At 43.3% G+C, this 20,907-nt stretch overlaps 1 protein-coding gene across 2 annotated transcripts in view; it reads right to left on the bottom strand.

Moving 5' to 3' along the window:
• Positions 1-18,472, bottom strand: part of EDARADD (EDAR associated via death domain) — a 134,938-nt gene extending 116,466 nt beyond the window's left edge. The window contains exon 1 of one of the 2 annotated variants that reach the window (XM_055234440.2): positions 18,262-18,472. The gene's annotated coding sequence lies outside the window, so the exon portion shown is untranslated. The remainder of the gene's footprint in view (positions 1-18,261) is intronic. The other variant, XM_063613457.1, reaches the window with a different exon arrangement.
• Between the last annotated feature and the right edge of the window lie 2,435 nt (positions 18,473-20,907).

Genomic DNA, 20,907 nt, shown 5'->3' with positions numbered 1-20,907 from the left:
TTACTATAAAGCTAGCTATAGGCTGGGCACAGTGGCTCACACCTGTAATCCTAGCACTTTGGGAGGCTGAGGCAGGCAGATCACTTGGCTCAGGAGTTCAAGACCAGCCTGGGCAACATGGCAAGACTCTGTCTCTAAAAATTTGTTTTGGCCTTGTGTAGGCAAATCCTTACCTCAAAAATTTGCATATTCTTGGGAAGACATATACAGATAGTAAAAGCAGAATACATAGCTGGATCATGGATTGTCAAATGATTGATACAGAAAGTAAGTACTATAAAGCTTAAAAGAAGTAGAAATATAAGAGAAAGATTTTTTTGAGTTGTAAAGTTCACAAGACTAACAAGAGGTGAAAGTGTTGTAAGAATGACTGGATGGAAGCTGGGCACGGTGGCTCACGCCTGTAATCCCAGCACTTTGGGAGGCCGAGGTGGATGGATCACCTGAGGTCAGGAGTTCCAGACCAGCCTGACCAACATGGAGAAACCCTTTCTCTACTAAAAATACAAAACTAGCCAGGTGTGGTGGCACCTGCCTGTAATCCCAGGTACTGGGGAGGCTGAGGCAGGAAAATCGCTTGAACCCAAGAGGCGGAGGTTGCAGTGAGCCGAGATAGTGCCACTGCATTCCAGCCTGGGCAACAAGAGTGAAACTCTGTCTAAAAAAAAAAAATGACTGGATTGGGGCTGGGGTGAGAGAACAAAGATTATGAAGACAAGAGAATAATGTGAATGGTTATACAATGAGAAATCGAACAATAGCTAAATAACACTTGGCTGAAGTAAAGATTTCTACGGGACATAAGGTTGGAAAGAGGTGGAGAAGCCTGACTGGAGACCTTAAATGCCGGCCACAGGCTTCCTTGTGATGTTGATGGTGGTGAATATTATGAGTTATATGATGAAAGTTTTATGACTTTTTGGAGGTATAGAAATTAATTTTGACTGGATTCCCAATATTTTATATTACTTATTGGGATTGGATTTTTTCTTTTTGAGACAGGGTCTCACTCTGTCACCCAGGCTGCAGTACAGTGTCTCACTATGTTGCCCAGGCTGGCCTCAAACTCTTGGGCTCAAGTGATCCTCCTGCCTCAGCCTCCCAAGTAGCGGGCACTACAGGTGTACACCACCACAAATGGATACTTTTTTAATCTTTTGTAGATACTAGGTCTTGCTGTGTTGCCCAGGCTGGTCTCGAATTCCTGGGCTCAAGTGATCCTCCAGCATCTGCCTCCCAAAGTGCTAGGATTACAGGCATGAGCCACAATGCCCAATCAAGAGTGCACTCTGATTATGTTTTTCCTCTTTATTTTTCATTAGAGTCAGTTGTGAAATGTATATCAACAGTAGCCTATGTCTGAGTAGGTCCCTTTTTATAAATAAATAAGCCAAAACATCTTAGCCCAAATGTCTCATTTTAGGGTTTGAAAAATATTGTGGCTAGGCATGGTGACTCACACCTATAATCCCAGAACTTTGGGAGGCCAAGGCTGGAGGATCACTTGAGCCCATGAGTTTGAGACCAGCCTGAGCAACATAGTGAGACCTCGTCTCTACAAAAATGAAATAAAATGGGCTGGGTGTGGTGACCCATGCCTGTAATCCCAGCACTTTGGGAGGCTGAGGTGGGCAGATCACCTGAATTCAGGAGTTTGAGACCAGCCTGGCCAACTTGGTGAAACCCGACTCTAGTAAAAATAGAAAAAATAGCTGGGCATGGTGGCAGGTGCCTGTAATCCCAGCTACTGGAGAGGCTGAGGCAGGGGAATCGAACGAACCCGGGAGGCGGAGGTCTCAGTGAGCCAAGATCATGCCACTGCACTTCAGCCTGGGTGACAGAGCAAGACTCCATCTAAAATAAAATAAATAAAACCCTTAGTTTCTGCTTCAAGCCATGATGAGATAACGGGAACTAGAGGTATTGTCTAGCCTGAAACAACCCAAAAAACAGGCAAGATCTGTGAAAATGTAGTTTTCAAGACACTCTACTTTTTTTTTTTTTTTTGGAGATGGAGTCTTACTCTGTCGCCCAGGCTGGAGTGCAGTGGTGCAATCTCGGCTCACTGCAACCTCTGTCTCCTGAGTTCAAGCAATTCTCCTGCCTCCTGCATCAGCCTCCTGAGTAGCTGGGACTACTGGTGCATGCCACCATGCCCGGCTAATTTTTGTATTTTTAGTAGTGATGGGGTTTCACCATGTTGGCCAGGCTGGTCTCGGACTCCTGACCTCAGGTGATCTGCCCACCTCGGGCTCCCAAAGTGCTAGATTTACAGGCATGAGCCACCGCGCCTGGCCAGACACTCTACGTTAAGCAAAGGTGAAAAATGATCCCTGAAAGACAAAAAAAAAAAAGAGAGAGATGAGCTCTCTGACCCAGGTTACTGCCTTGAGAAAGCTTCCAGGCCAAGATGCAGGGAAGAAGAACTGAAGCCAAATCTGGCCAACTTCCTGCATTGAAGAAATAGAGCTAAGAGTGTAGGGAGACCGAAGCAGTTAGTGTTCGTGGGTCAGAACACCAGACAGGAAAGGGCTGCACAAAGATCTGTGGAGGGTTTCCTTCGGTAGTCAGTGGAGTGCTAATCAGCACAAGTGTGGAGAGAATCCACACAAGGCCAAGGACAGAACTATCAGAAAAGATTAGAGGTGCCCAGTGTACACAGAAGACAAAGGACACAGTGCCTGTTCCCACCAGGCTGGCTGGAAAAACTCATAATTCACAGGGCATTGAGTGGCATGCTCAAAAAGGTCTCAGCTCAGTGGCAGGGAGTCATTAGCTCCTGTCAGAGCACTGCTCCACGCCCACCTAACAAATCTTAAAAGCAAGACACGAGAAGATCCAACTGTTTTCAAAAAACAAAGCCCAAGAAGATTTATAGGAATACAAAAATATCCAGCACCCAGCAAGACAAAGTCACAATGTCTGGCAGCCAACCAAAGGTTTCCAGGCATGCGAAGAGGCAGAAAAATATGACCCATAGTGAGAGAGTAATCAATCGTAACTGTCCCAGAACTGACACCGATGTTAGCGTTATATTTGTTACATTTAGAATTATATTTAGATGTTATTAAAATTGCATTTCATGTGTTCAAGAAGTTAAAGTAGAAATATGGGAGGTATTTTTAAAATACCTAAATCAAAGTTCTAGAGATGAAATGACAAATTATGAGAAGACAAATACACTGGATGGAATTAAAGGCAGATTAAACATTGCAGAAAAAAGGTTAGTGAATTTGAAGACATAGCAGTGGACACTAAACCAAATGACATACTGTGAGAAAAATAAGAATAACAAAGGATGATAAGAATAACAAAGGATGATAACTGTGGGACAACTTAGAGCTGCTTAGCATATAGATAAAAAGAGCCTCCAAAGGAGGGAGGCCAACTGAAAAATGTATTTGGAGGAAGAACAGACAAAAGTTTTCAAAACTTGATTAAAACTATGCACCTACAAATCTAAGAAATCAGACCCAAGATTCATGACATAAAGTAAGCCAAGCAGCCACGGTGGCTCATTACTATAATCTCAGCACCTTGGGAGGCCAAGGTGGGAGGACTGCTTGAGGCCAGGAGTTCAAGACCAGCCTAGGCAACATAGCAAGAGCAACTCTGTCTCTACAAAATATAAAAAATTTTAAAATTGGTTGGGTGCAGTGGTTCATGCTAGAACTTTGGGAAGCCAAGGCTGGAGGATTGCTTAAGCCTAGGAGTTTGAGATCATCCTGGGCAACATAGTGAGACCTCGTTTCTACAAAAGATAAAATTAGCCAGGTGTGGTGGCACGTGCCTGTGGTCCCAGCTACTTGGGAGGCTGAGGTGGGAGGATCACTTGAACCTGGGAGGTTGAGGCTGCATTGAGCCCTGATTGTGCCACTGCATTCCAGCATGAGTGACAGAGAAAGACCCTGTCTCAAAGAGAGAGAGAGACAGAGAGAGAGAAAGAAAAAAAAAAAAAGAAAAGAAAACTTATGTGATCACCTCAATACATGCAGAAAAACTTTTGACCAAATCCAACACCTATTCCTGATAGTCTCAGTAAACTTGGAATAAAAGGGAATTTCCTCAAACCGATATAGAAAATCCAAAAAACTACATCTAACATTATACTCAGTGGTGAAAAATGAATATTTTCCTCCTAAGATCAGGAACAATACAAGGATGTCTGCTTTCACCAATTCTATTCAGCATTCCACTAGAGGTTCTTGCCAGTGGAATCAAGCCAAGACAAAGAAATAAAAAGCATCAGATTGGAAAGAAATTAAAACTGTTATTCATAGATGACATGATATCTATGTAGAAAATGTGATAGATTCTACAAAAGAGCTATTAGAACTAATAAGTGAGTTTAGCAAGTTTGCAGAGCACAAAATCAACATACTCAAATGAATTATATTTCTGTTTGCCAGCAACAAACAATCAGAAATGGAAATTAAGAACTACAATTTACAATAGAATTCTAAAAGACGATGAAATACTTAAGGATTAATCTGAGGATGTGAAAGACCTGTATCCTGGTAACTAAAAACATTGCTGAGCTATATGAAAGAAGATATGAATAAATGGAGAAGTAGACCTTGTTCATGGGTTAGAAGACTCAACACTGTTAAGATGTCAATTTCTTCCAAGTTGATCTATTCAAAATAATTATAATCAAAATCCCAGCTAGTTTTTTTTGTGTGTGGAAATTGAGAAGCTATTTAAAAAGTGGGGTGGCCATGCAGAGTTTATAGAGTGGGCAAACAACTCTGCCAAAGGACAAAGGTGGAGGGCTGACACCACCTGATTTCAAGACAAGGCTATGATAGACCAAATAGCTTCATATTAGCAGTAAGATAGACATATATCTGGGATAATGTATTAGTTCATTCTCGAATTGCTATAAAATGAAAACTCTTGTTAATTCCTTTAACTATAGGAATTAAGTTAAATATTATAAATACTATCAAGACTGGGGAATTTATTTTTTTATTTTTTATTTTTTTGAGATGGGCAGTGGCGTAATCTTGGCTCACTGCAACCTCCACCTCTTGGGTTCAAGCGATTCTCCTGCCTCAGCCTCCCGAGTAACTGGAATTACAGGTGCATGTCACCACACCCAGCTAATTTTTTGTAGAGACAGAGTCTTGCTATGTTGTCCAGGCTGGTCTCAAACTCTTGACCTCAAGTGATCTGCCCACCTCGGCCTCCCAAAGTGCTGGGATTGCAGGTGTGAGCCACTGAGCCTGGCCAAGACTGGGTAATTTATAAAGAAAAGAGGTTCACTTGGCTCATGGTTCCACAGGCTGTATAGGAAGCACGATGCTGGCATCTGCTGGGCTTCTAGGGAGGCCTCAGGAAACAACCGTGGCAGAAAGCAAAAGGGGAGCTGGATCTACTCCTTTTTAAAGCGGATCTACTTCTTTTTAAAAATTATTTGTGGGCTGGTTGCGGTGGCTCATGCCTGTAATCCCAGCACTTTGGGAAGCTGAGGTGGGAGAATCGCTTGAGCCCAGGAGTTCAAGAGCCCGTCTTATTTTTTAAAGTAAAAAAAAAATAAATAAATAAATATAAATCATTTGTGTAGAGACAGAGTCTTGCTATGTTGTCCAGGCTGGTCTCAAAGTCCTGGCCTCAAGTGATCCTCCTGCCTTGGCCTCCCAAAGTGCTGGGATTACAGGCATGAACCATGGCTGGAGAAGGAACATGTGAGGGACGTGACACACTTTTCAACAACCAGATCTCAGAAGAATTCACTGACTACCAGAACAGCACCAAGAGGGAAATCTGCCCCTGTGATCCAATCACTCCCACCAGGCCTCACCCCGTACATTGGGATTACTATTTGACATGAGATTTGGGCGGGGACACAGATCTAAACCATATCAGATGATAAAACAAACAAACAAAAATTGACAGATGGATCAAAGAAGATGTCAGAAATAGATCTGGGCCAGGTGTAGTGGTTCATGCCTGTAATCCCAGCACGTTGGGAGGCCAAGGCAGGAGGATCACTTGAGGCCAGGAGTTTGAGACCAGTCTGGACAACATAGCAACATAGCAAGACTCTGTACACAAATTTTATATATATATATATATATATACACGTGTGTATACACATATATATATACACGTGTATACATACACATATATATACACGTGTATATATACACGTATATATATACACGTATATATATATATATTTTTTTTTTCCTTAAAAAAAGAAGACAGGGTCTTTAACTCCTGGGCTCAAGCAATTCTCCCACCTCAGCTTCCCAAAATGCTGGGATTACAGGCATGAGCCACCGCAGCCAGCCCACAAATAATTTTAAGTGGATCCACACATAAATTGACAATAAGTTTTTGGTAAGGGCACAAGGCAAGGCAGCAGAGATAAGATGGCCTTTACAACAGATGTTGCTGGAATAACTGGATATTGATTAGGAATAAAAAAAGAATTTGAATATTTCACAATATACAAAAATTAACTCAAAATTGATTCTAGATCTAATAAATCCTAAAACTATAAAACTTCTAGAAGAAGCAAAGGAGAAAACCCTTGGTGACGTTGGGTTAGGCATTTCTTAGGTACAACACCAAAAGTGGAATCCATAAAATAATAACATCAAATGAAAACTTGGACTTATCAAAATTAAAACTTCTGCTCTACAAAAGACACTGCTGAAAGAACAGAAAGACAAGCCACAGGCTGGGGAAGTGTTTTGTAAAGCATCTACCTGATAAAGGATTTGTATCTATCATAAATAAATATCTCACAAAACTTGACAATAAGAAAACAAACAGCCCAATTAAAACTAGGCTAAAGATCTAGGCAGGCAATTCACCAGAAAGATATATGGGTGGCAAAGAGGCACACAAATAGATGCTCAACATCATCAGTTGTTCCACACGTGCAAATTAAAGCCACGACAAGATGCCACTGCAGACTCTTTAGATGGCAGAGATTTAAAACGATGACAAGTAATCCCAATACTTTGGGAGGCCAAGGTGCAAGGATCACTGGGCCCAGGAGTTTGAGGTTACAGTGAACTATGATTGTACCACTGCACTCCAGCCTGGATGACAAAGCGAAACCCTGTCTCAAAAAAGAAACAGATGACAATACCAATTGCGGGTAAATATTGGAGCAACTGGGACTCTCCTATTCTGCTTGTGAAACTGTAAAGTGACAAAGCCCCTTTAGAAAACCATTAGACAATTTCTTAAAATGTTAAACATACGTCTACCATATAATCCAGGCATTCCATGCCTAAACATTTCCCTAAGATAAAAGAAAGCATATAATTCTACAAAAACTTGTACACGGATGTTCAGAAAAGTATTATTTGTAATAGCCCCAAACTGGAAACAACCCAAATGACCATCAGTAGGTGAATGAATAAACAAATTGTAGTATAGCCACACAAAAGCCATAGTATTATGGAACAATAAAAAGGGACCACTGATACTAACAACATAGATGAATCTGAAAATAATTATTCTGAATGCAAGAAGCTAGACAAAAGTAGAATACCTATGGTACGAATGAATATATATATAAATAAAATTTGGCCATGCGTGGTGGCTCACGTCTGTAATCCCAGCACTTTGGGAGGCCGAGGTGGGCAGATCACTGAAGGTCAGGAGTTTGAGACCAGCCTGACCAACATGGCGAAACCCCGTCTCTACTAAAAATACAAAAATTAGCTGGGTGTGGTGGCGGGCGCCTGTAATTCCAGTTACTCAGAAGGCTGAGGGAGGAGAATCGCTTGAACCCAGGAGGTGGAGTTTGCAGTGAGCTGAGATCACGTCACTGCACTCCAGCCTGGGTGACAGAGCAAGATTCCATCTCAATAAAATTAAATATAAAATAAAATAAAATATAAAACAAAACCAAGGAATCGACAGTGGTATAAAGTAGATCATTGTTGCTTAAGGACTGGTGGCATAGGGGAAGGGGATTACACAGGGTTATGAGGAAACTATTGGAGATGATAGACTTGTTCACTGTCTCGACTATGGTAATGTTTTCACGGGTGTACACATATGTCAACATTTATCAAGTTTTATACTTTAGATATGTGCACTTTGTTGTGTGTCAACTGTATGTCAATACAGCAGGGTTCTTTGTTTTTGTTTTTTACAAAAATCTTAAAATGAGACTGTTTTAGGTGTCACTCCAACACCTGTTTCCAGGCCCTGGCAATGCTGCCTCTTTCCTTGTGTCCTTATTGTTGGCTGCCTTCCTACTCTGGCTGATCTCTGACTCACCTCACTGTCCAGTTTGGCTTCCTAGTTCCTTCATCACTAGTGTAAAAAAGTACCCCTGGCTGGGCGCGGTGGCTCATACCTATAATCCTAGCACTTTGGGAGGCCAAGGTGGGCAAATCACTTGAGCTCAGGAGTTTGGGGAACATGGAAAAACCCTGTCTCTACAAAAAAAATACAAAAATTAGCTGGGCACAGTGGCTCACACCTGTGGTCCCAGCTGCTTGAGAGGTTGAGGTGGAAGGGTCACTTGAGCCTGGGAGGTGGAGGTTGCAGTGAACCAAGATGGCACCACTACACTCCAGCCTGGGTGACAGAGCAAGACTCTGTCTCAAAAAAAAAAATAAAAATAAAAAATCTGTGAATTAAAATCCGTCTGTCCTGAATATTTGAAGTTGCTTCTGTTTACCTGATAGATCCTGTCTGATATATTTGGTCACCACACAGTAGTAATTTATCCTGGCCAGTAGATGAATCTCTGTGTGACCTTGGATGGATGTCATAAGGCTACCTGTTTTCTCCTTGTAGTCTCCTAAGTACCTGAAATCCCCACTTTTTTTTTTTAAGACAGGATCTAGCTCTGTTGTCCAGGCTGGAGTGCAATGGCTCAATCACGGCTAACTGCAGCCTTGACCTCCTGAGCTCAATTCACCTTGCCTTGGCCTCCCAAGTAGCTGGAACTACAGGCGTGCACCACCACATCTAACTAATTTTTTTTTTAATTTTTCTTTTGTAGGGACAAGCTCTTGCTATGTTGACCAGACTTGTCTTGAACTCCTGGTCTCAAGCCATCCTCCTGCCTCAGCCTCCCAAAGTGGTGGAATTACAGGAGTGAGCCACCACACCTGGCCCCCCAGTCTTAATGTCATGCTTTGTTGGCTTTCTAGAGAAATAGATATCTATTTAGGGGAAGATTTTAGTAGTTGTCTTAGCCCACTTGTGTTGCTATAACAAAATATCACAGACTGGGTAATTTATAAAGAACAGAAATTTATTTCTAACAGGAGGCTGGTGATATGGTTTGGCTGTGTCCCCACCCAAATCTCATCTTGAATTCCCATGTGTTGTGGGAGGGACCCTGTAGGAGGTAACTGAATCATGGGGGCAAGTCTTTCCCATGCTGTGAATAAGTCTCATGAGGTCTGATGGTTTTAAAAAGAGGAGTTCCCCTGCATGAGCTCTCTCTATTTGTCTGCTGCCACCACGTAAGACGTGACTTGCTCCTCCTTGCCTTCTGCCATGACTATGAGGCTTCCCCAGCCACTGGGAACTGTAAGTCCATTAAACCTCTTTCTTTTGTAAATTGCCCAGTCTTGGTTATGCCTTTATCAGTAGCGTAAAAATGGACGACTAATATAGCTGGGAAGTTCAAGATCAAAGTGCCACCAGGGTTGGCTGTCTGATGAAGATCAGATCTCTGCTCCCAAGATGGCACCTTAAACACTATGTCCTCACATGGCAGAAGGTTGAATGCAACAAGAGCTCAAACTCCCTTCGATCAAGCCCTTTTAAAATGAATCTATTCATTATAAAATTCATTCATGGAATGAATCTATTAATGAGGGCAGAGCCCTCATGACCTCCCTAAACATTCCAATTCCTAAGATTGTTGCATTGGGAATTGCATTTTTAATACAGGAATTTGGGGGATACATTCAGACCACAGCAGTGGTTAAAAAGGACAGTGTGCAGCCAATAGGGGACTAAATATCTAGAGAGTGAGGGTGAGATGACATCAGGAAAGGCATCCTAGTAGGACAAGAAGTTTCCAAAAAGGTATGGAGAATTTGAAGATCAAGTTTACCTCTTTTACAACTGTGCTTAGAACCATCTACTAATTCACACAGGAGCACTCAGATTCATAAAAAAAGTTCTTAGAGACCTACAAAGAGACTTAGACTCCCACACAGTAATATTGGGAGACTTTAACACCCAACTGTCAATATTAGATAGATCATCAAGACAGAAAATTAACAAAGGTATTCAGGACGTGAACTCAGCTCTGGATCAAGTGGACCTGATACATATCTACAGAACTCTCCACTCCAAAACAACAGAATATACATTCTCCTTGGTGCCATATGGCATTTACTCTAAAATTGATCACATAATTGGAAGTAAATCACTCCTCAGCAAATGCAAAAGAACAGAAATCATAACAAACAGTCTCTCAGACCACAACGCAATCAAATTAGAACTCAAGATTAAGAAACTCACTCAAAACCACACAACTACATGGAAATTGAACAACCTGCTCCTGAGTGATTCCTGGGTAAATAATGAAATTAAGATAGAAATCAAGAAGTTCTTTGAAACCAATGAGAACAAACAGACAATGTACCAGAATCCCTGGGATGTGGCTAAAGCAGTGTTAAGAGGGAAATTTATAGCACTAAATGCCCACATCAAATTGACACCTTAACATCACAACTAAAAGAACCAGAGACCCAAGAGCAAATAAACGCCAAAGCTAGCAGAAGACAAGAAATAGTCAAAAATATTTTCTAAATTCTGTGCATATTGTCAAAAGACAAACTCATAATGAATTTAGTTAAAGATCTCAGTTCATTCCATAAAATAGAATAAGTATTCCAATGAGTTGAGCAAAGGGGATTGTCTTTATAAACAGAAAGGGCTGAATAAATCAGAAACAAAGAACAAAAAGCAGATCGGTCATTTTAAAGTTACCTTCCTTATGGCCAGGTGCAGTGGCTCATGCCTGTAATCCTAGCACTTTGGGAGGTGAAGGTGGGTGGAACATCTGAGGTCAGGAGTTTGAGACCAGCCTGGCCAACATGGCAAAACCCCATCTCTTCTAAAAATATAAAAATTAGCTGGGCGTGGTGGCAGCACCTATAATCCCTGCTATTCAGGAGGCTGAGGCAGGAGAATCAGTTGAACCCAAGGGGCAGAGGTTGCAGTGAGCCAAGGTCATGCCATTTTGCTCCAGCCTGGGTGAAAGAGCAAAACTCCATCTCAAAAAAGAAATTAAGTAAAATAAAGTTACTTTCCTTGTAAGGTGGTGATATAGTTTGAATATACATCCCCGCCACATCTCATGTTGAACTGTAATCCCCAGTGTTGGAGGTGGGGCCTGGTGGAAGATATTTGGGTCACTGGGGCAGATCCCTCATGTCTCGGTGCTGTTCTCACAATGGCGAATGAGTTCTCGGGAGATCTGGTTTGTGAAGTCTGTGGCACCTCTTGCTGCACTCATTCTTGCTCCTGCTTTCCTCATGTGAAGTGCCTTCTCCTGCTTCACCTTCCACCATGAGTAAAATCTCCCTGAGGCCTCCCCAGAAGCCAAGCAGATGCTGGTGCCACGCTTGTAAAGCTGGAAGAACCTCTTTTCTTATAAATTACCCAGTCTCGGGTATTTCTTTATAGCAATGCAACAATGGCCTAATACAGGCAAGGACAGGGAGACAGAACAATTGAAAGATAACTGACTGGTTCTCCTGTTTCTTGTACAGCCTGCAGAACTGTGAGCCAAATAAACCTCTTTTCTTCATAACTTACCCAGCCTCAGGCATTCCTTTATCGAAACGCAAACAGACTAACGCAGTATTTTGTGAAAAAGCCTGCTGGTTCAGCTCACAGTTGAACCAGAAGAGTGCTTTTCTTTAAGATAAACATTGTACTTGGATTTGCAGCAGAAGTGCTTTCTGCATTCTTCCTATTTTGTCACACAGAATATTAGAAAGATATGTACTCAAAGATTAAGATGGAATGAAATCAATCATTTTTATTGCTCCATCAAAAATATTCTTTTTTTTTTTTAGACAGAGCCTCACTCTTGTTGCCCAGGCTGGAGTACAATGGCGTGATCTTGGCTCACTGCCACCTCCCCTTCCCAGGTTCAAGCAATTCTAGTGCCTCAGCCTCTAGAGTAGCTGGGATTACAGGCATGCGCCACCGTGCCCAGCTAATTTTTGTATTTTTAGTAGAGACGGGGTTTCACCATGTTGTCCAGGCTGGTCTTGAACTCCTGACCTAGTGATCCGCCCACCTTGGCCTCCCAAAGTGCTGGGATTACAGGTGTGAGCCACCACCCCCGGCCTCATCAAGAACATTCTTATACCAAACTGGTGTGTGTGTTTTTTTTTTTTTTAAAGGGGCTGTAAGTACATGGTAGTAGAGAATATGATTATTCATTCTGTTTGAAGCCACAGCCTTGATTCTTGCCATAGCCCACCATTTACACATCATTTAATTTATTTTGCCATTTTATCAATTTTACCATTTTACCCACCATTGTTTTTGTACCATTGTTTTTAACTGCGCAAATGTTAGCACAGTTCAAAAGACAAAAGAATATCATGGTATACTATGAAAATAGTTTTGACCTCACAGACCCCTTACAGAAAGGTTCTCTGGCCTAGCCAGGAGAACAGTGATACTCAAACTGGGGTCTGGGGATACCTGGGGGGAGAATCATTGTTTTCCGGGCTAAACCAGAGTGCCCAGTAAACATAATTGCTCCAGAAAATGGCATAAAGGGCTGTCTTGTTCTTATCAGTGTTATCTCCTCTGAGAGGAGGCTACTTTGATTGCTCATTGAGAACCTCTACTGTTTCCAGAAATATTCATCTCCTCCCTTCCTCCCCTGCTCCGTAACCTTCATCCAGAATTCATGTCAGAGCTCTGAGTTGAAGGACTAGGGAGAGGCTACTGCTGGTATCCTGAGATGAAGTCACTGAGCCTTGAAAGCCGTAAAACAACTGCTAAGTTTTTCCTCTCTGCCCTACTCTCTGCTGGCCTGTCAAGCAATCTTCCCAAATTTTGGAAGATCTGAAATCCAGTCTCAGGAGTCTGATAAGATGCTGCAGACACTGATGAGTTTTTTTATCTGCATAAAATAAACCCTATTTTTTAAAAATAATTTTTTTTTTTTTGCCTGTGATACAGCCCTCAGGAGGTCCTGGGAACACGTGCCCCATGTTTTTAAGAGTTTAGGCTGACAAATGTCCACTGACAGGAGCCTTAGAACCGGCCATGGGTTTGGTGTGATGAAGACAGGAGCAATCAGCTGTGAGGTCCAGAAGAGAATGAGTGAGCCGGGAGTGGTGGGTCATGCCTGTAATCCCAGCACTTTGGGAGGCTGAGGCAGGTGGATCACCTGAGAGGTCAGTAGTTCGAGACCAGCCTGGCCAATATGGTGAAACCTCGTCTCTACTAAAAATACAAAAATTAGCCAGGCATGATGGTGCCCACCTGTAATCTCAGCTACTTGGGAGGCTGAGTCACAAGAATCACCTGAACCCAGGAAACTGAGGTTGCAGCGAGCCAAGATAGTGCCACTGCACTCCGGCCTTGGTGACAAGAGCTAAACTCTGTCTCAAAAAAAAAAAAAAAAAAAAAAAAAGGAGAATGAGTGGATGGGAAAGGTAAGAATAAACACAGAGCATGCACAGGATGCATTAGCAAAACATCAAAGAGAGATTACAGAGGGCTAACAGAGTCTAACACACAAATACATTTTGAAGCTAGTCATGGTTGAGCATGTCTTAATCTAGGATAAAAGAGTGACAGAAAAAGAAGTGATGGAATGAGTGAAAGTACTTTGAGAAATACATAAGTGGATGACAACAAGAGTAAGAAAATAGTAACAATCATAACAGCAACGTAGCAGTAAGTATGGGCCATCTACTTCACTCAATTCAGATACACTGAATGTATCTCATATTGTATTGTTTCTCAGTTAGTCTTTAAAACAAATCTATGAGATGTGTGGTCCAAAAGACCATCAGGATGGCTTAACAGTAGAAAGGAGAGCTTTGTGGTATCAGTTTGCAAACCGGGAAGAGACAGTTTTGGCATGAAATAAAGGTGCTTTCTCTCTAAAGAGGGAAAGGGCAGGATGGTTTTTGTGCCTCACAGGGTCTGTATTACACAATAGTCATACATATTCAGGTTTTGGAGGAAAGCTATACATATTTATGAGGGGAGCCAAATGCATGCACGATGGCTACACATACACGTAATATCCATCCCATGTTCACTTTGGGGAAGGGTTTTGGCATTAAAATGAGATGGAATTTGACTCTTTACATTAAAGGTGACCTATAGGACACAGAGATAGTTTGTGTGTGCAGTCTCCACAATTTGCTGACACTGGCTTGAGGTTGGCAGTTACTTATCAGGAAAGTGTTTCTAAGGCCAGGTCTCTGTCCAATCGGGGCTGTAGTGGTCTGGATTGTACATCAGACTTAGGAAGTGTCTGACAATTTGCCTGATAATTCCTACTGTTAGGGAGTTTAGCAAGAGTGTGGTTTTTCTTGTAGCCACAGGAATTTAGGAAATTGCCATGCCAGCTGAGCCCTGAACCCTTGATTCGTCGGTAATTTTTGTTTCCGTAACCTAAAGGTTTGTCTTAGTTGATAAAGGGATGCCAACTTGGCTCTCCCAGATCACAGATATTATCATCACCTTATGGCTGGGGAACCTGAGGGTCAGAGAGTTTAATTAATTTGTCCAAGGTCACAAAGCCAAGAAGGGAGAATGCTGGATTCTAACCCAAGTATATCTGACATTCCATATTCTAGCCTTTTCCCTCATTCTGATATTTTCTCTGAAAACCCCTGGGTTTATCCTGGCACTTCCATGTGTGTAAGTCATTTGTGCACAAGCCAAGGTTTGTTTCCTGGGTAGGCGCTGCAATGCCTACTTGGTATTTGAGGTCAGTACATTATAGGAATAAATTGTGCTATGTCTAGGCTTTTAAGTATCTAAATGATTGAGAGTTCATCTTCAAAGGAGAAAATAGCCTTATAAAACAGAATTACAAAGGCAAGGCTTAGTGTCTTAGAATCCCTAAGCCTCGCAACCCGAAGAGCAGAAGAGAAAAAATGTCTCCAGCTACAAGAGAACTAATGAGCTTTAAATGAAAGAGCTAGAGTCACATTTTCCTCTGAACTCCCATACATACATGAATATAAATCCGTCTTTTCTCTTGCAAAAAAAAATTTTTTTTTAAGGAAACAGCTGTCATTTTGCTAAGCAACACCAAAAGCTGATTATCTGGTGCCTGCTCTGGGTAAAAGGCAGAAAAGCCAAATGATGAAAAGATGCCACCTCATTTAACAACTAAAATATTACTACACACTCGAGTAACTACCAAATAGGGTCCATTTAAACACCAACCTTAGTCCAATATCTTTTTTTTTTTTTTTTTTTTTTTTTTTTTGGGATAGCGTCTCACTCTGTTGCCCAGGCCGAAGTGCAGTTGTGCGATCTTGGCTCACTGCAACCTCCACCTCCCGGGTTCAAGTAATTATCTGCCTCAGCCTCCTGAGTAGCTGGGATTACAGGCGCCCACCACCATGCCCAGCTAATTTTTGTATTTTAGTAGAGACAGGGTTTCACCATGTTGGCCAGGCTGGTCTTGAACTCCTGACCTCGTCATTCACCTGCCCCAGCCTCCCAAAGTGCTGGGATTACAGGTATGAGCCACCACACCCAGCTGTCCAATATCTTAATGTAACATCTCCTTGTATAAGCAGTCGCCTCATTCACAGTGGGTATCCAATAATCCTACAAACTCAGAGCTAGAACGACTTTTACCACCACTTATCATAGCTGTGTGCAGATGCAGATAAGGGAGACCAGGAGGGGAAGAGTTTGCCCAAGGTCACACAGTTCTCTCCTGCAGAGCTGAAACAAATCCCAGGTCTGTGGGGGCTGAGAGGTAACAACCCTGGCCTGTGAAGTGAGGCTGCCTCAGTTCAAGGCTGGAGTCCTGTGACAATCCCAAGAAAGGATGAGCCATGAGGCACGTGGTGTGCTTGCCCTAAATTACTACTGTTAGTACCATTATTACTGTTAGATAATTTGTTTTTTGTTTTCTTTTTAGAGACAGAGTCTTGCTCTGTTGCCCAGGCTCAAGTGCCATGGCATGGTCATAGCTCACTGCAGCCTTGAGGTCCTGGACTCAAGTGATCCTTCTGCCTCAGCCTCCCACGTAGCTGGCACTACATGCACACACCACTGCACCTGGCTTATTTATTTATTTATGAGAGGAGTTTTGCTCTGTTGCCCAGGCTGGAGTACAGTGGCACAATCTCGGCTCACTGCAACCACCACCTTGCGGGTTCAAGCGATTCTCCTGCCTCAGCCTCCACTGTAGCTGGGATTACAGGTGCCTACCACCACTCCTGGCTAATTTTTGTATTTTTAGTAGAGACAGGGTTTCACCATGTTTGCCAGGCTGGTCTTGAACTCCTGACCTCAAGTGATCCACCCGCCTCGGCCTCCCAAAGTGCTGGGATTACAGGCATGAGCCACTGCACCCAGCCCTGGCTAATTTATTTTATTTCTTGTAGAGATGGGGTTCTTGCTTTGTTGCCCAGGCTGATCTTGAACTCTTGGCTTCAAATGATCCTCCTGCCTAGACCTCCCAAAGTGCTGGGATTACAGGCACGAGCCACTGAGCCTGGTCTATTAGATAAAATTTTAGGGAGGCTATTGGTTTAGACTGAGCTCCTGCACTTGGCTCAACAGACCAAACTAAAATGGAGCTACTCATGCTGAAGTTCCACACCACCAAGCCAAACCTAAGTTGTTTATCTGATCTTCCAAGAAATCAGGAGAGACAGAGATAATAACCCAATCCCCTAAAAGGCCAGTTTTAGTGGGCATTGAGACAGAAATAATGCAGGGTGGTCATAGGAGAATAGAATATTCCAGGCAGCAGTTTCACATGAGCAGCCAAAGGAAACTGTGAATAGCTACAGAAGCTATGGGCTGATAAGACCCTGAAAAACCAGGGTGTGGACCAAGCTGGCTAAGACTGACTGGACCGAACATGGCACTGCAGTGACCTAGGTTTCACCTGGGACCTTATTATGCACTCATTAACATACCAAACACACACCCCCCAGCGCCATGACAGTTCTGGGAACATCCATATTTGGTGTAAAAATGAGTGGCACCACAGTTCTGAGAAACCGCCACCTTTTCCCAGGAATTTTCATGAATATTCAGCCCCTTGATTGAAAAAACCCACAAAGGTAGCAGCCCCAAATCCCCTTGTGTGTGACTCTCTAGTGAGTACACATACTCTCCATTTTCTTCAGTGTATACTTTTCACTCTGCAATAAATCTCCCTGTTTTCACTATTTCCTCACTCATTCTTTTTTTTTTTTTTCTGAGACAGACTCTCGCTCTGTTGCCAGGCTAGTGTGCAGTGGGGCGATCTCGGCTCACTGCAACCTCTGCCTCCTGAGCTCAAGCGATTCTCCTGCCTCAGCCTCCTGAGTAGCTGGGATTACAGGCATGCGCCACCACGCCCGGCTAATTTTTGTATTTTTAGACGAGATGGGGTTTCACCATGTTGGACAGGATGGTCTCTATCTCTTGATCTGCCTGCCTTGGCCTCCCAAAGTGCTGGGATTATAGGCATGAGCCACTATGCCCAGCCTCCTCATTCATCCTTGAATTCCTTATTGAGATGGTGTCAAGAGCCTGGACACCGGCCAGGGTCAAGGTCCCACTGGTATTTGGAGACCTCCTCTGGCCTACCGGTATCAACATGATAAGGAAGCCCCCTCTGCTTTAACCTGTCTACCTAAAAGGAAGAGGCTGAGGCAAAATTAATGTAAATAGTTTATTTGGGCCAAGCTTGAGATTGCATCCCGAGAGCATAGATTCAAGCTGCCCAGTAGAATATTCACTGGGACTAGCAACAATTACAAGTAGGGTTTTAAAATTTTGTTTTGTTTAGAGATAGGGTCTCACCGTCGCCTAGGCTGGAGTGCAGTGGTGTGATCATGGCTCACCACAGCCTTCAATTCCTGGGCTCCAGCAATCCTCCTGCCTCAGCCTCCCAATACTTGGGAATGCAGGGACTTACTACCTTGAGGTTTTTAAAGGAAAAGAAGAGGCAGTTCCTAAATTGTTTGCCAAGATTTCACATTAAAATAATATAAGCTATTGATTGGCTATACATTGTTCTTTGTATCACAAATTCCAGGAACAGGAAGACTGGGTGAGGCAGCTAGTCAGGAACAAAATTACCTTAAACAATTGACCCCAGGTATGGGGCAGCGGGAGGGCTGGAGGCAGGCATGACTGAAGTCGCACACTCCTGTCTCTCTGGTCCTGAGTACTTTACAGAGCTCAGAATGCTTGGAGCTATTTTTCTTCTCTCAAACCTGTAGGAGGAAAATAACTTTGAAAGGACCAATCTGCTTTTTGTTCTCAGCTTCTACTAATACTTTCCTCAGCCTTTTTCTGTCTACCAAGCCAACCGCCTCTGCTCAGCTCAACAGAACACTCATTCTGTCTCAGCCTGGTGGCTTACGCCTATAATCCCAGCACTTTGGGAGGCCGAGGCGGGAGGATGACCTGAGGTCAGGAGTGCGAGACCAGCCTGGCAAACATGGTGAAAACCTGTCTCTACTAAAAATACAAAAAATAAAATAAAAAATTAGCTGGGTGTGGTGGCACACACCTGAGGACTAAGCCCTGATTTTTTTTTTTTAATCTTGCCCAAATTCCTATCTAAGGGATCTGGGGAGCCATACCCTACAAACCACAAATTCTCATCAGATGGGTTTTATTTAATGCTATATATCATGACTTACTTTCCAATTTGACCCTGGCATAACAAGGAAGAAAATCAAAATTTTAAAACCCTACTTGTAATTGTTGCTAGTCCCAGTGAATATTCTACTGGGCAGCTTGAATCTATGCTCTCGGGATGCAATCTCAAGCTTGGCCCAAATAAACTATTTACATTAATTTTGCCTCAGCCTCTTCCTTTTAGGTAGACAGGTTAAAGCAGAGGGGGCTTCCTTATCATGTTGATACTGGTAGGCCAGAGGAGGTCTCCAAAACATGTTTCTCTGTCACATCTTGAAATGGCCCTGCAAAGCCATCCCTTGTGGGAAAAATCCACATCTACAGAGAATCCTCTTTCCCCCTTTTTTTCGTTGCTCTTTTTTGTTTTTGTTTTTTTGAGACAGGGTCTCACTCTGTCGCCAGGCTGGAGTGCAGTGGCAACATATCGGCTCACTGCAACCTCTGCCTCCTGGGTTCAAGCAATCCTCCTGCCTCAGCCTCCTGAGTAGCTGCGACTACAGGTATGCACCACCTCACCGGGCTAGTTTTTGTATTTTTAGTACAGACAAGGTTTCGCCATGTTGGCCAGGCTGGTCTTGAACTCCTAACCTCAGGCGATCTGCCTGCCTCGATCTTCCAAAATGCTGGGAATACAGGCATGAGCCACCACGCCTGCCACCCGCCCCCCCCCACACCCCCGCCCTTTTTTTTCCTTCCTTCCTTTGCAGATCCAGGAGATAATCAACTAAGAGCCAGACACCCTTTTAGGTCCGATAGGAAACATTTTACAACCTGCTATCTCTGAAGTATGCTATGGGAGAACTTCCTCTAGGAGATAAAACTTGGTCTCCACAATCCTTTATCTTAACCTGAACACTTCCTTTCTCTTGATCCCAGGATAAACTCAACCAATTGTCAACCAGAAAATGTTTAAATTTACCTATAGCCTGGAAGTACCCCCATCCCCGCCGCCCTGCTTTGAGTTGTCCCGCCTTTCTGAACCAAACCAATGTATTTCTTAAATGTATTTAACTGATGTCTCATGCCTCCCTAAAATATATAAAACCAAGCTGTACCCTGACCACCTTGGGCACATGTTTTCAGGATCGCCTGAGAGCTGTGTCACGGGACATGGCCACTCGTATTTGGCCGTCTCATATTTAAGAGAACAAACTTCTTAAAATATTTTACAGAGTTTGACTCTTTTTGTCAACACGCCTATGGTCCCAGCTACTGGGGAGGCTGAGGCAAGAGAATCGCTTTGAACCCGGGAGGTGGAGTTGCAGTGAGCCAAGATCCCATCACTACAGTCCAGCCTGGGTGACAGAGCAAGACTCCCTCTCAAAAAAAAATTCGAGTACACCGCGGTGCCTGCCTGTAGTCCCAGCTCCTTGGGAGGCTGAGGCAGGAGGATCACTTGAGCCCAGGAGTTTGAATCTAGTCTGGGCAATATAGCAAGACCCTGTCTTTACAAAAAAGGAAAGAAAAGAAAATCAACTATTTACTCAGCTAACACAGGAGACATTTCTGGGCCTTGTTTTTATTTTTATTTTGGGGGTACCTTCTTTTTAGACGCCAGCCAAAATCAGTAGGAAGCTGTAGACAACCAACACTTGGGATTGCAATGTTTTACCACAATTCAAACTTGAAATGGGTTCATTCAGGGATTCTTCCATTTTGATAGGGCACTCAGTGAGAGAAGGACTGGAGAAAAGGTGGACGCCTTCCACAGAGGTTCACATGTTGCAGCTTCATTGGGCAGTACACGGACGGCAGCTTGGAAGCAGGTCTTTGTGTTTGCAACTGTGGACCGTGCAGGGTACCAGATTTCCGAAAGCAGCTTCTGTTTACTCCAGGATCCTACAAGTCACTGGTATAATTTCTAACAGCCTGTAGGTATGAGGCTACAGAAAGACTCATGAAGGAGGAGAGGCCCCTGTTTGCAAAAGTCTAGGCCTATCTTTGGAAAATCAAGGCTGTGCAGGCTGAGGGCGCAAATGCTACCTTTAGAGGCTGTAACCAGGGATGTGGGAGCACCCAGGGAGAGGCCCGGCGACGGCCGGCTGGGCCAAGAAGAGGGCGCCCAGCAGCCCCGCCGGC

This window comes from Symphalangus syndactylus, chromosome 19, assembly GCF_028878055.3.
Source record: "Symphalangus syndactylus isolate Jambi chromosome 19, NHGRI_mSymSyn1-v2.1_pri, whole genome shotgun sequence".
Taxonomy (NCBI): domain Eukaryota; kingdom Metazoa; phylum Chordata; class Mammalia; order Primates; family Hylobatidae; genus Symphalangus; species Symphalangus syndactylus.
This window is presented reverse-complemented; position numbering and strand designations above follow the sequence as displayed.